This window comes from Bos grunniens, chromosome 10, assembly GCF_055505025.1.
Source record: "Bos grunniens cultivar Pamir isolate PY7600 chromosome 10, Bosgru_T2T1.0, whole genome shotgun sequence".
NCBI classification, from domain to species: Eukaryota; Metazoa; Chordata; class Mammalia; order Artiodactyla; family Bovidae; genus Bos; species Bos grunniens.
The window spans coordinates 1,399,840-1,412,559 of record NC_141174.1 but is presented as its reverse complement, the minus strand read 5'-3'; the positions used below and the strand labels follow the sequence as shown (position 1 = coordinate 1,412,559).

General features: G+C 47.3%; 1 long non-coding RNA gene across 6 annotated transcripts in view; it reads right to left on the bottom strand.

Annotated features, from left to right (window-relative positions):
• The window catches only part of LOC147363850 (uncharacterized), a 31,713-nt gene continuing 18,993 nt past the window's right edge, over nucleotides 1-12,720 (bottom strand). Inside the window, exons 3-7 of one of the 6 annotated variants that reach the window (XR_015133842.1) lie at nucleotides 11,491-11,781; nucleotides 10,358-10,537; nucleotides 9,725-9,936; nucleotides 6,221-6,422; nucleotides 1-1,458 (exon numbers count right to left, since the gene is read on the bottom strand). This is a non-coding gene — a long non-coding RNA (uncharacterized LOC147363850). Of the gene's footprint in view, nucleotides 1,459-1,486; nucleotides 2,001-6,220; nucleotides 6,423-6,975; nucleotides 7,327-9,724; nucleotides 9,937-10,200; nucleotides 11,168-11,490; nucleotides 11,782-12,720 lie in introns of those variants that run through there. The other 5 variants (XR_015133846.1, XR_015133843.1, XR_015133844.1 and 2 more) reach the window with 5 other exon arrangements.

The following is a 12,720-nucleotide window of genomic DNA, read 5'->3' as shown; positions in this document are numbered from 1 at the left end:
GAAGCCGAGACACGGGCTGAGCTGACTCACTGAGGAACAGTTATTCCTTCCAGAGAAGACTCGCCATTCATTTAGACATTGGAGCAATTATTTGCTGGCTGACAGTTGTGATTACATTTTACTGCAGGTAGGAAACCGTTCCAGAAGCCAAGCTAATACAATTACTGGTTTCTGAAGGGCTTTTGGAACAAGTAATTTTCAAATAGTCAGCACAGCATGTTCAGTGAACTTTCCACCCAGGATAAATTCCTGCCTCTGTGGCTTCTCACGGCAGGCAAGATGTGGGCTCCTGGATGGGACCCTTTGGAACAGCAGGAGTAAGTTTCTTCCAGGACCATTTGTTTGAAAATGGAACTTGAGCAAATCATACTTAGAGACATTTTATGTTTATGTTTAGTCGCTAAGTCGTGGCTGACTCTTTGCGACCCCATAAACTGTAGCCTACCAGGCTCCTCTGTCCATGGGATTTTTTCCAGGCAAGAGTACTGCAGTGGGTTGCCATTCCCTTCTCCAGGGCATATTCCCAACCCAGGGATCAAACCCATGTCTCTTTCGTCTCCTGCATTGGCAGCTGCTGCTGCTGCTAAGTCACTTCAGTCGTGTCCGACTCTGTGTGACCCCATAGACGGCAGCCCACCAGACTCCCCCGTCCCTGGGGTTCTCCAGGCAAGAACACTGGAGTGGGTTGCCATTTCCTTCTCCAATGCATGAAAGTGAAAAGTGAAAGTGAAGTCGCTCAGTCGTGTCGGACTCTTGGCAACCCCATGGACTGCAGCCCACCAGGCTCCTCTGTCCATGGGATTTTCCAGGCAAGAGTACTGGAATGGGGTGCCATTGCCTTTAACCTTAGTGCTGCCTAAGAAGCCCTGATACTTCATGTTGTTGTTCAGGAGCTAAGTTGTATCCAACTCTTTTCGATCCCATGGACTGCAGCACGCCAGGCTTTCCTGTCCTTCACTATCTCCTGGAGCTTGCTCAAACTCGTGTCCACTGAGTCAATGATGCCATTCAACCATCTCATCCTCTGTCATTCCCTTCTCCTCCTGCCTTCAGTCTTTCCCAGCATCAGGGTCTTTTCCAGTGAGTTGACTCTTTGCATCAGGTGGCCAAAGAATTGGTGTGTCAGCCTTGCATCAGGCCTTCCAATGAATATTCATGACTGATCTCCTTTAGGATTGACTGGTTTGGTCTCCTTGTAGTCCAAGGGACTCTCAAGGGTCTTCTCCAGCACAATTTGAAAGCATCAGTTCTTCAGCGCTCAGCCCTCTTCGTGGTCCAATTTTCACATTCATACATGACTACTGGAAAAACCACAGGTTTGACTATATGGACCTTTGTCAGCAAAGTGTTCTCTCTGCATTTTAATACGCTGTCTAGGTTTGTTATAGCTTTCCTTCTGAGGAACAAGCATCTTTTAATTTCATGGCTGCAGTCACCGTCTACAGTGATTTTGGAGACCTAGAAAATAAAATCAGCCGGCACTAAATCATTCTTCTAATTTTTAATTACTCTGGGAGTTGGCATTAAATTATATCAACCAACTAGCCAAGTTTTGTAGCAATAGCAGGGTACATGATTTTCCCTGGTGTGGTATCCCATGGTAACTTCTCCCTCCATGCTACCCATTTCTGAAGGGAAGTTAAGGGAAAAATAAACCCAGAGGGCCTTTTAGTCAAGGTTTCTAACAAGAGTGCCACCAACTGCAGACAGTGATTTTGCACCAAGGTCCTCTGTGGATAAGAAAATTCCCTTAGAATGCTTGGCAGCACTGGACCCTATCAGCTGATCTGACATGTAACCGAGTTTAAAAAGCACATCCGTGGTCTGATGGGACAACAGTTTCTTTTACTGAGATGACATTCAAGGTATTTTTTGCTGCTGTTGTTGTTGTGACTTAAACATCGCCACTTCCTGATTTGCTGTCCACTGACTAGCTGAGCTCTGGTTCTGAGTGGCCGTGGCTATTCTCCGTGCGCCCACAAATCAGGTTGTCCCGGCACCTGCCCAGGAGAAGGAGCAAAACGCAAAACTATATGGCTTGGGAGAAGACTGAAGTCTAGTATCACAAGGAGAGACAGTTCTACTTTTAAGTAGATGAGAACACTGAGTTGTTGAGAATCAAGAGAGGATAAACTATATAGACATTCATCTGGAGGCCTTTTTCAGCTTTATTAGAAGATAATTGGACTTCCCTGATGGTCCAGTGGTTAAGAATATATCTGCCAATGCAAAGGACACAGGTTCGATCCCTGGACTGGGAAGATCCCACGGGCCACAGGGGAGCTAAGCCCGGGTGCCACAGCTACTGGGCCTGGGCGCCATAGAGCCCACGCTTCCACAGAGAGAAGCCCCTGCAACGAGAAGCCCCCGCTAGAGAGGAGCCCCTGCTCACCACAACTAGAGAAAGCCCGCTCGCAGCAACAAAGTCCCAACCCAGCCAAAATCAATAAAATAAATACAAAAGATAATTGACATATAATATGTATAAGTTTAAGGTGTATAATATGGGAATGTGAAGTGAAGTGAAGTTGCTCAGTCGTGTCCAACTCTTTGCAGCCCCATGGACTGTAGCCTACCAGGGTCCTCTGTCCATGGCATTTTCCAGGCAAGAGTACTGATACAATTCATATTGCAAAACAGTTGCCACAGTAAGGTTAATCATCTCACGTAATTACCATTTGTGTGTGTGTGTGCGTGTTTATGGTAAGGACATTTAAGACCTCCCTCTTCAGTCAGTTCAGTGCAGTTCAGTCACTCAGTCGTGTCCGACTCTTTGCGACCCCATGAACTGAAGCACGCCAGGCCTCCCTGTCCATCACCAACTCCTGGAATTCACTCAAACTCACGTCCATCGAGTCCGTGATGCCATCCACCCATCTCATCCTCTGTCGTCCCCTTCTCCTCCTGCCCCCAATCCCTCCCAGCATCAGGGTCTTTTCCAATGAGTCAACTTTTCACATGAGGTGGCCAAAGTACTGGAGTTTCAGCTTTAGCATCATTCCTTCCAAAGAACACCGAGGACTGATCTCCTTCAGAATGGACTGGTTGGATCTCCTTGCAGTCCAAGGGACTCTCAAATGTCTTCTCCAACTCCACAGTTCAAAAGCATCAATTCTTCAAAAGCATCAATTCTTCAGTACTCAGCTTTCTTCACAGTCCAACTTTCATAGCCATGCATGACCACTGGAAAAATCATAGCCTTGACTAGATGGATCTTTGTTGGCAAAGTAACGTCTCTGCTTTTCAATATGCTATCTAGATTGGTCATAACTTTCCTTCCAAGGAGTAAGCATCTTTTAATTTCATAGCTGCAGTCAGCTTCTGCAGTGATTTTGGAGCCCCAAAAAATAAAGTCTGACACTGTTTCCACTGTTTCCCCATCTATTTCCCATGAAGTGATGGGACCAGATGCCATGATCTTCGTTTTCTGAATGTTGAGCTTTAAGCCAACTTTTTCACTCTCCTCTTTCACTTTCATCAAGAGGCTTTTTAGTTCCTCTTCACTTTCTGCCATAAGGGTGGTGTCATCTGCATATCTGAGGTTATTGGTATTTCTCCCGGCAATCTTGATTCCAGCTTGTGCTTCTTCCAGCCCAGCGTTTCTCATGATGTACTCTGCATAGAAGTTAAATAAGCAGGGTGACAATATACAGCCTTGATGTACTCCTTTTCCTATTTGGAACCAGTCTGTTGTTCCATGTCCAGTTCTAACTGTTGCTTCCTGACCTGCATATAGGTTTCTCAAGAGGCAGGTCAGGTGGTCTGGTATTCACATCTCTTGAAGAATTTTCCACAGTTGATTGTGATCCACACAGTCAAAGGCTTTGGCATAGTCAATAAAGCAGAAATAGATGTTTTTCTGGAACTCTCTTGCTTTTTCGATGATCCAGCAGATGTTGGCAATTTGATCTCTGGTTCCTCTGCCTTTTCTAAAACCAGCTTGAACATCTGGAAGTTCACGGTTCACATATTGCTGAAGCCTGGCTTGGAGAATTTTGAGCATTACTTTACTAGCGTGTGAGATGAGTGCAATTGTGCAGTAGTTTGAGCATTCTTTGGCATTGCCTTTCTTTGGGATTGGAATGAAAACTGACCTTTTCCAGTCCTCTGGCCACTGCTGAGTTTTCCAAATTTGCTGGCATATTGAGTGCAGCACTTTCACAGCATCATCTTTCAGGATTTGAAATAGCTCAACTGGAATTCCATCACCTCCACTAGCTTTGTTCGTAGTGATGCTAAGGCCCACTTGACTTTGAATTCCAGGATGTCTGGCTCTAGGTGAGTGATCACACCATTGTGATTATCTTCGTCGTGAAGATCTTTTTTGTACAGTTCTTCTGTGTATTCTTGCCACCTCTTCTTAATATCTTCTGCTTCTGTTAGGTCCATACCATTTCTGTCCTTTATCGAGCCCATCTTTGCATGAAATGTTCCCTTGGTATCTCTAATTTTCTTGGAGAGACCTCGAGTCTTTCCCATTCTGTTGTTTTCCTCTATTTCTTTGCATTGATCTCTGAGGAAGGCTTTCTTATCTCTTCTTGCTATTCTTTGGAACTCTGCATTCCGATGCTTATATCTTTCCTTTTCTCCTTTGCTTTTCGCTTCTCTTCTTTTCACAGCTATTTGTAAGGCCTCCTCAGACAGCCATTTTGCTTTTAGTAACTTAAAAGCAAACCTACCCTCTTAGTAACTTTCAAATATACAATGTACGTGTGAGTCACTCAGTCGTGTCCAACTCTTTGTGACCTCATCATCTGTCCATGGAATTCTCTGGGCAAGCATACTGGAGTGGGTTGCCATTCCCTTCTCCAGGGGACCTTCCCAATCCAGGGTGGAACCCAGGTCTTCTGCATCGTAGGCAGATTCTTTACCAGTTGAGCCACCAGGGAAGCCTAGGAATACGGTGCTGCGCACCAGCCCGTAGTCCCCGTGCTGCACAGCAGTCCCTGGAGCTCATTCATATTTACGACTGGGAGGCTGCACCCTTCGATCAGCATCTCGCCCCCCACAACACCCCAGTTCCTGGCAGACACTGCTCTGCTCTGTTTCTTTGGGTTTGGCCTGTTCAGGTTCCATGTATAAGTGAAATCATTTCTTATTTGTCTTTCTCTGTGGAGACTATTTTTGGGACTTTTTGACATATGATCAATGCATAGAGACCTGTTAGGGATCCAGGAATTTTTTGCTATCAGTTTGGTTTATTGATACACAAGTTCATTAGAGCTTGGGATCCCCATAGAAGGAATTCTAAGCCCACACCAAACTTCCTTTGCAGCTCTCAGGAATCAAAAACCTTCATTTACCGTTAGAGAAGTTGAAAGGATGCTAAATAACTGTCTTCAAAGCCTGGAAAATGCTTAGCTAAAAATCATAACGAAGGTTTAAGAAAATGGTTATTACTAAATGTTACACAACACTGAGTATTACCATAACCCTTGCCAGTCACTCTGATGGGGGCGCCAAAGAAAGTCAAGCCGCTCAGTCGTGTCCAATTCTTTGCGATCCTATGGACTGCAGCCCACCAGGCTCCTCTGTCCGTGGGATTCTCCAGGAAAGAATACTGGAGTGGGTTGCCGTGCCCTCCTCTAGGGGATCTTCCCAACCTAGGGATCGAACTCAGGTCTCCCGCATTGCAGGCAGATTCTTTACCGTCTGAGCCGCAGTCCACAAAGTGGCACTAGAGTCAGCCTCAGTCAAGGGCCCTCGCTCTAAATCATCAGGGGAGGAGAGTTTGCAAATTATGAGCATACGAGTCAAAGCAAATGTTTGGAATCAGACAGAACTGGGCTCAAATCCTACCGTACCACTTTCTGCCTGTGTACAATCCTGTCTACTTTGGCACATAGTAAATGCTCAACAAACTGTGACCAATACATTAATCACTCCAGTGAATCATGCTTCCTTCAATGACATACATTATTAACATTTCAAAGGGTGCACCCTTTGCCAGCCAAACCTCCTTTATGGGAGATCTAACACTCTGGGTGTTGAGGAAGAGTCTAAGGTACCCATGTGACTTATGCTATCACAATAGGTCAGTGTGGTCACTCGTCACAAAGTGTGGTCAGCGGGCCACTGCCCCAGGGTCACGGATAATGTATGTTTGTGCAACTGGTTTCTGGCGGGCAGAAGTCAGGCTGTGCTGGTCAGGACTGGCCAGACCATGGTGCAGAAACAGACAGAAACTAGACGGTCAGCGAGTCCACCTTGAAAGGCTTACCTCTGGCTCTGAGTGTCCTCTGGGGCATCTCATGCTCACCAGGGCTCAGGGACGCAGGGTGCTCCTCTCTGGTGGCTCCACCGTGGAGACGAAGCCTCTCGATGTTGACGTGGCAGGTGAAGCCCGTCAGGGTGACTCCTGGCACATCGACTCACCGTCTATCGGCCAGAACCTGTCGCAGGACTCCATCCACTGCCGAGAGCTGAGAAGAAAGGTGAGGAGGGTGGATATCAGGTGAACATGAAATGTCTCTGTCTTACTCACTGAATCTTCTCCAGGGTTAGGATCTAGGACACTATACTTTCGAACTCCCCGGATGACAGAATTCAAAGTTATAGGGCGGTGATTATCTACTGCTGGCAGTGTTCCTTTATGGGATAAGTAATTTGAAACAATGGAAATGAGAGAGTGGCTCTGTCAGTCTAATAATTAGAATGAGAGTCTGAGAGTCTAAGACATTAGGCTCCTTTCTAGCTCTTATGTAAGTGAAGCTCTTAGGCACAGTCGCCTCTCAAATCTTTTCTGGCCCAGCCTCTCCACTGCCTTCGAACTGTTGTATACTCAGCCAGGTTCTCACAAGCCTCAAAGTGTTCATTTTTACCAAGTCTGTCCCCATGTCCTGGGACATTACCGATACCCACCCTCCCAGGGAAATTCCAAGGCTTTGTGACTTGGGGGTCTTCCTGAACTTTTCCTTTTCCTCTTCCTTAACTATTCCTGTAAATAAAATTATTAAACACACACACACAGACAGGAAAAGTTAAGGAAGTTATTATATTATTTTAAATATATTTTTAATTGTTATTTATTTTAAAATTATATTTATTTTTTATTTTTGGCTGTGCTGGGTGTTCATTGCTGCTCGGGCTTTTCTCTAGTTGCAGCGAGCAGGGGGCAGGGTGGGGAGCACACTCCAGCTGCGGTTTGCAGGCTTCCCTTTGCAGGGACCTCTCCCGTTGCAGAGCACAGGTGTCAGGGCGCACAGGCTTCAGCAGTTGCGGCAAAAGGCTCGGTCGTTGCGGCTCTGGGCTCAGTCATTGCAGTCCTGGGCTCGGTGCTCCGAGGGCCGAGGGATCTTCCCGGACCAGGGATCAAGCCCACGTCTCCTGCGTTGGAGGGTGGACTCTTCACCACTGAGCCACCAGCAAAGCCCTCTATTTATTTTTTAATATTCATTTATTTATTTGGCCGCACTGGGTCTCAGTCGAGGCCTACGCGATCTTTAATTGCAGCATGTGGAATCTAGTTCCCTGATCAGGGATTGAACCTGGGCTCCTACAATGGGAGTGCGGAGTTGAAGTCACTGGACCCCCGGGGATGTGCGCTTTTTCTGACGTCCCAAAGGCAGGGACCAGGACTGCGTGTCTGCCCTTAAGCACACACTGTGCTGTCCCCTCCCTTCCTCCATCCATGGGCCCCCTGCCCAGCTCCAGCTTCTCCTTCTCTGGCATTGCCCTCAGGGTGATGAGCTCGCCTTCACCACAAGCCCGTTTTCACTCTGTGGGACTCAGAAGACTCCTCTCAACCCCTCAGCCTTTTGGAGCCCACTACCCCACCGCTGTCCCCTCGGACTTCTCTCAGGGTCCCTGTCGCCGCTTCTCTGCATCTGGGGCACTGGGAGCCCCACAAGGGCGGAGAGCAGCCTGCCTCTCTCAGGACAGGTCCCCTCAGGACTGGTCCCCTCTCAGGACTGATCCCCTCTCAGGAAAGGTCCTCTCAGGACTGGTCCCCTCTCAGGACTGATCCCCTCTCAGGACAGGTCCCCTCTCAGGACTGATCCCCTCTCAGGATTGATCCCCTCTCAGGACAGGTCCCCTCTCAGGACTGATCCCCTCTCAGGACAGGTCCCCTCTCAGGACTGATTCCCTCTCAGGACTGATCCCCTCTCAGGACAGGTCCCCTCTCAGGACAGGTCCCCTCTCAGGACTGATCCCCTCTCAGGACTGGTCCCCTCCCAGGACAGGTCCCCTCTCAGGACTGGTCCCCTCTCAGGACAGGTCTCCTCTCAGGACTGGGTCTCCTCTCAGGACTGGGTCCCCTCTCAAGACAGGTCCCCTCTCAGGATAGTTCTCCTCTCAGGACAGGTCTCCTCTCAGGACTGGGTCCCCTCTCAGGACAGGTCCCCTCAGGACTGGTCCTCTCTCAGGACCGATCCCCTCTCAGGACAGATACCCTCAGGACTGGTCCTCCCAGGACAGGTCTCCTCTCAGAACAGGTCCTCTCAGGACTGGTCCCCTCTCAGGACAGATCCCCTCAGGACTGGTCCTCTCAGGACTGGTCCCCTCTCAGGACAGGTCTCCTCTCAGGACTGGGTCCCCTCTCAGGACAGGTCCCCTCTCAGGATAGTTCTCCTCTCAGGACAGGTCTCCTCTCAGGACTGGGTCCCCTCTCAGGACAGGTCCCCTCAGGACTGGTCCTCTCTCAGGACCGATCCCCTCTCAGGACAGATCCCCTCAGGACTGGTCCTCTCAGGACAGGTCTCCTCTCAGGACTGGGGCCCCTCTCAGGACTGGGGCCCCTCTCAGGAGAGGTCCCCTCAGGACTGGTCCTCTCTCAGGACTGATCCCCTCTCAGGACAGATCCCCTCAGGACTGGTCCTCTCAGGACAGGTCTCCTCTCAGGACTGGGTCCCCTCTCAGGACTGGGTCCCCTCTCAGGACAGCTCCCCTCTCAGGACAGCTCCCCTCAGAGGACCGATCGCCTCTCAGGACAGATCCCCTCAGGACTGGTCCCCTCTCAGGACAGGTCCCCTCTCAGGACTGATCCCCTCTCAGGACAGGTCCCCTCTCAGGACTGATCCCCTCTCAGGACAGATCCCCTCAGGACAGGTCCCCTCTCAGGACTGGTCCCCTCTCAGGACAGGTCCCCTCTCAGGACTGATCCCCTCTCAGGACAGGTCCCCTCTCAGGACTGATCCCCTCTCAGGACAGGTCCCCTCTCAGGATAGGTCTCCTCTCAGGACTGATCCCCTCTCAGGACAGGTCTCCTCTCAGGACCAGTCCCCTCTCAGGACAGGTCCCCTCAGGACTGATCCCCTCTCTGGACAGGTCTCCTCTCAGGATAGGTCTCCTCTCAGGACAGGTCCCCTCAGGACTGATCCCCTCTCAGGACTGGTCCCCTCTCAGGACTGGTCCCCTCTCAGGACAGGTCCCCCCTCAGGACAGGTCCCCTCTCAGGACTGGGTCCTCTCAAGACTGATCCCCTCTCAGGAATGATCCCCATCAGGACAGGTCCCCTCTCAGGACTGATCCCCTCTCAGGACAGGTCCCCTCTCAGGACTGATCCCCTCTCAGGACAGGTTCCCTCTCAGGACTGATCCCCTCTCAGGCCTGGTCCTCTCAGGACTGGTCCTCAGGGTCTGACACCACACTCAGCACCCAGTGGGCATGAAGGGACAGAGGACTGGGTGGAGTGGGGCGCCCCACGGGGTCTGGCACCCGGTAGGCACCACATAAAGTGTATAGAATGGAGTACATGGCTATCCAACAATCCTCTTCCACTTACGTGTCTCGAATATCCATGAAAGTCTTTCATCAAACCCCAAATAATAAACTAATTAAAACTGACTATTCATCTGCACGGCAACAGCACTTTTTCTTTGAGGATTTGATAAGCAAAACCATCTTCACTGGAAACCGTGTCCTGCAGCCATGATCCAAGATGAGAACAAGAGGTGGAACGAATCATCGTGTTCAGGGCATCTGAGGAGTACCCTTCTGCAAGGAGAGCTCCGTTTTAATTTGCAGACAAATAATTTTGAGTAAAGCCAAGTAAATTAAAAGTAAATTGCATGAGTGAACTAATTCCCAGTTCAAGAAGGGCTAACAAATTAAAGTGATATGGTTTTTCTTAATTCACAATATAATCCATAAATATTTGGGGGAGTTAAAATAGTAGTGTTAATATTTCTTACATTAATGAGCATCAACAACAGTATTTACCTACATATAATAAATAATGAGCAAGAAATATATTCACAATGTATTTCTAGGAGCATGTTTGTATTTCTAGGATCCATTTACATTATACAATCTGTCTCATGTCATAAATCGTAATACAATTTTGTTACAAAGGTTTTCTTTTGTCTAGGTATATTCTTTTCACATTTTTAAGGCAAGACTTATCACCTCTACTTACCAAAGATTTCCAAAAAATGACCCTCAAATAGGAGACTCTACAAGAGAGGGTAGTGTTCTAATAATGTAGAGATAAAAAAGCCTCTTGATGAAAGTGAAAGAGGAGAGTGAAAAAGTTGGCTTAAAGCTCAACATTCAGAAAACGAAGATCATGGCATCCGGTCCCATCACTTCATGGCAACTAGATAGGGAAACAGTGGAAACAGTGTCAGACTTTATTTTTGGGGGCTCCAAAATCACTGCAGAAGCTGACTGCAGCCATGAAATTAAAAGATGCTTACTCCTTGGAAGGAAAGTTATGACCAACCTAGATAGCATATTCAAAAGCAGAGACATTACTTTGCCAACAAAGGTTCGTCTAGTCAAGGCTATGGTTTTTCCTGTGGTCATGTATGGATGTGAGAGTTGGACTGTGAAGAAAGCTGAGTGCCGAAGAATTGATGTTTTTGAACTGTGGTATTGGAGAAGACTCTAGAGTCCCTTGGACTGCAAGGAGATCCAACCAGTCCATTCTGAAGGAGATCAGCCCTGGGATTCCTTTGGAAGGAATGATGCTGAAGCTGAAACTCCAGGACTTTGGCCACCTCATGCGAAGAGTTGACTCATTGGAAAAGACCCTGATACTGGGAGGGATTGGGGGCAGGAGGAGAAGGGGATGACAGAGGATGAGATGGCTGGATGGCATCACTGACTCGATGGACGTGAGTTTGAGTGAACTCCGGGAGTTGGTGATGGATAGGGAGGCCTGGCGTGCTTCAATTCATGGAGTTGCAAAGAGTCAGACACGACTGAGTGACTGAACTGAACTGAACTGAAAGAGAGGTTGATGAATTAGAAATAGTACATGGAAGATATTCAATTCTTTAAAACATAATTTTAATAATACATGAAATATTCAGAAGCTATAGACAATCGAGAAAAATAAAATGAAAATCAGTCAGAATTACTCCCCAAACAGATAACTACTAGTTTTTTTAATTTATCTGAAATTGCGCACAATGTATGGTATAGAATAGAAATCAAATTTAATTTTTTTTTTTTTCCTAAATACAGTTTAGCCAGTTATCTCAACTTATACCATTGGGTAAAGCCTTAGAAGAAGTTAATTTACACACAAGCAAACCAAGACTGTACCTGTGTTGGCAGCTCTTCCTGGTCTTTTGCTTTTGCCGGTTCCAAACTGTCTCTGCTCTCTGCCTGAAGGAAATGCTCCAGCAGTGGGGGCCATGCTGCCCACCAGCCTCCAGCCCCCACGCTGGCTCCTTCCTTAAGAAGCTGGGAGGATTAGTCCAGCCAGGATGCGGAGTTCCAGGCCAGCACCAGGTGAGGGAGCAAGTGGAGGAGAATGGGTGCTACGGACATCTCCCGAAAATCCGAACGCGTGTGCCCAGGATACGACGTCTTTGAATGTAACTGAAAGAAAGACTTCCGCATATGGACAAAAAGTAAGAGAAACCCTGACCACTGCGGTATTATCAATTACAGCAAAAACATCAGTAGGAAGCTGGTTACAGAATGATACATGTATATCATGGAACACTTTGCAAAGAGGGAGGGAGAGATGTCGGCAAAAACATATTAATGAAAACCAAGTCATAGAATGACATGTATTATTTGATCTTGCTCATGTAAAAAGAACCATCATAAATGTATATATATATGTAATACACATATATACACATTTATATATGTATTATATATAAGATATAATATGATAAATATTTAACATATGTGTATATATACACATATGCATTCACGCTCCGTTGTTAAGTCAAGTCTGACTCTTTGTGACCCCATAGAGTGTAGCCCAACAGGCTCCACTGTCCATGGGATTCCCCAGGCAAGGATACTGGAAGTGGTTGCCATTTCCTCCTCCAGGGCACCTTCCTGACCCAGGGAGCAAACCCGTGTCTCTGGGGTCTCCTGCACTGGCACACAGATTCTTCATCACTGAGTCATCTTCCCATGTGGCTATATACATATATAAAGATATGTAAAATAAATATAATCAGACTTATATACGTACTATATAGTATACCTTTAGAACATTTAGGTATTTGTACCCAGAAACGATTTTGAGAAGATGTAAATCCCACTAAGGAAATTACAAATGGAGCTGATGAGGCAGGTGCTGGGAAGAGAGACAGCAGATACATTTTTCTCACATCTTGCTTTAAACACTTAATATGTTAGACAATCTCTTATAGTAAAAAGAAATACACAAAATGCTTATGCAGTATTTTCAAAAGAGAAAAATAAAAGTATAAGCAAGGAAGACTTTCGCAGAAACCTGAAGCCCATTTACGCCAGTGTGAACCAGCATGATCCTGACATGCCTCCCAGTGAGGGTCCAGTCTTTCCCAG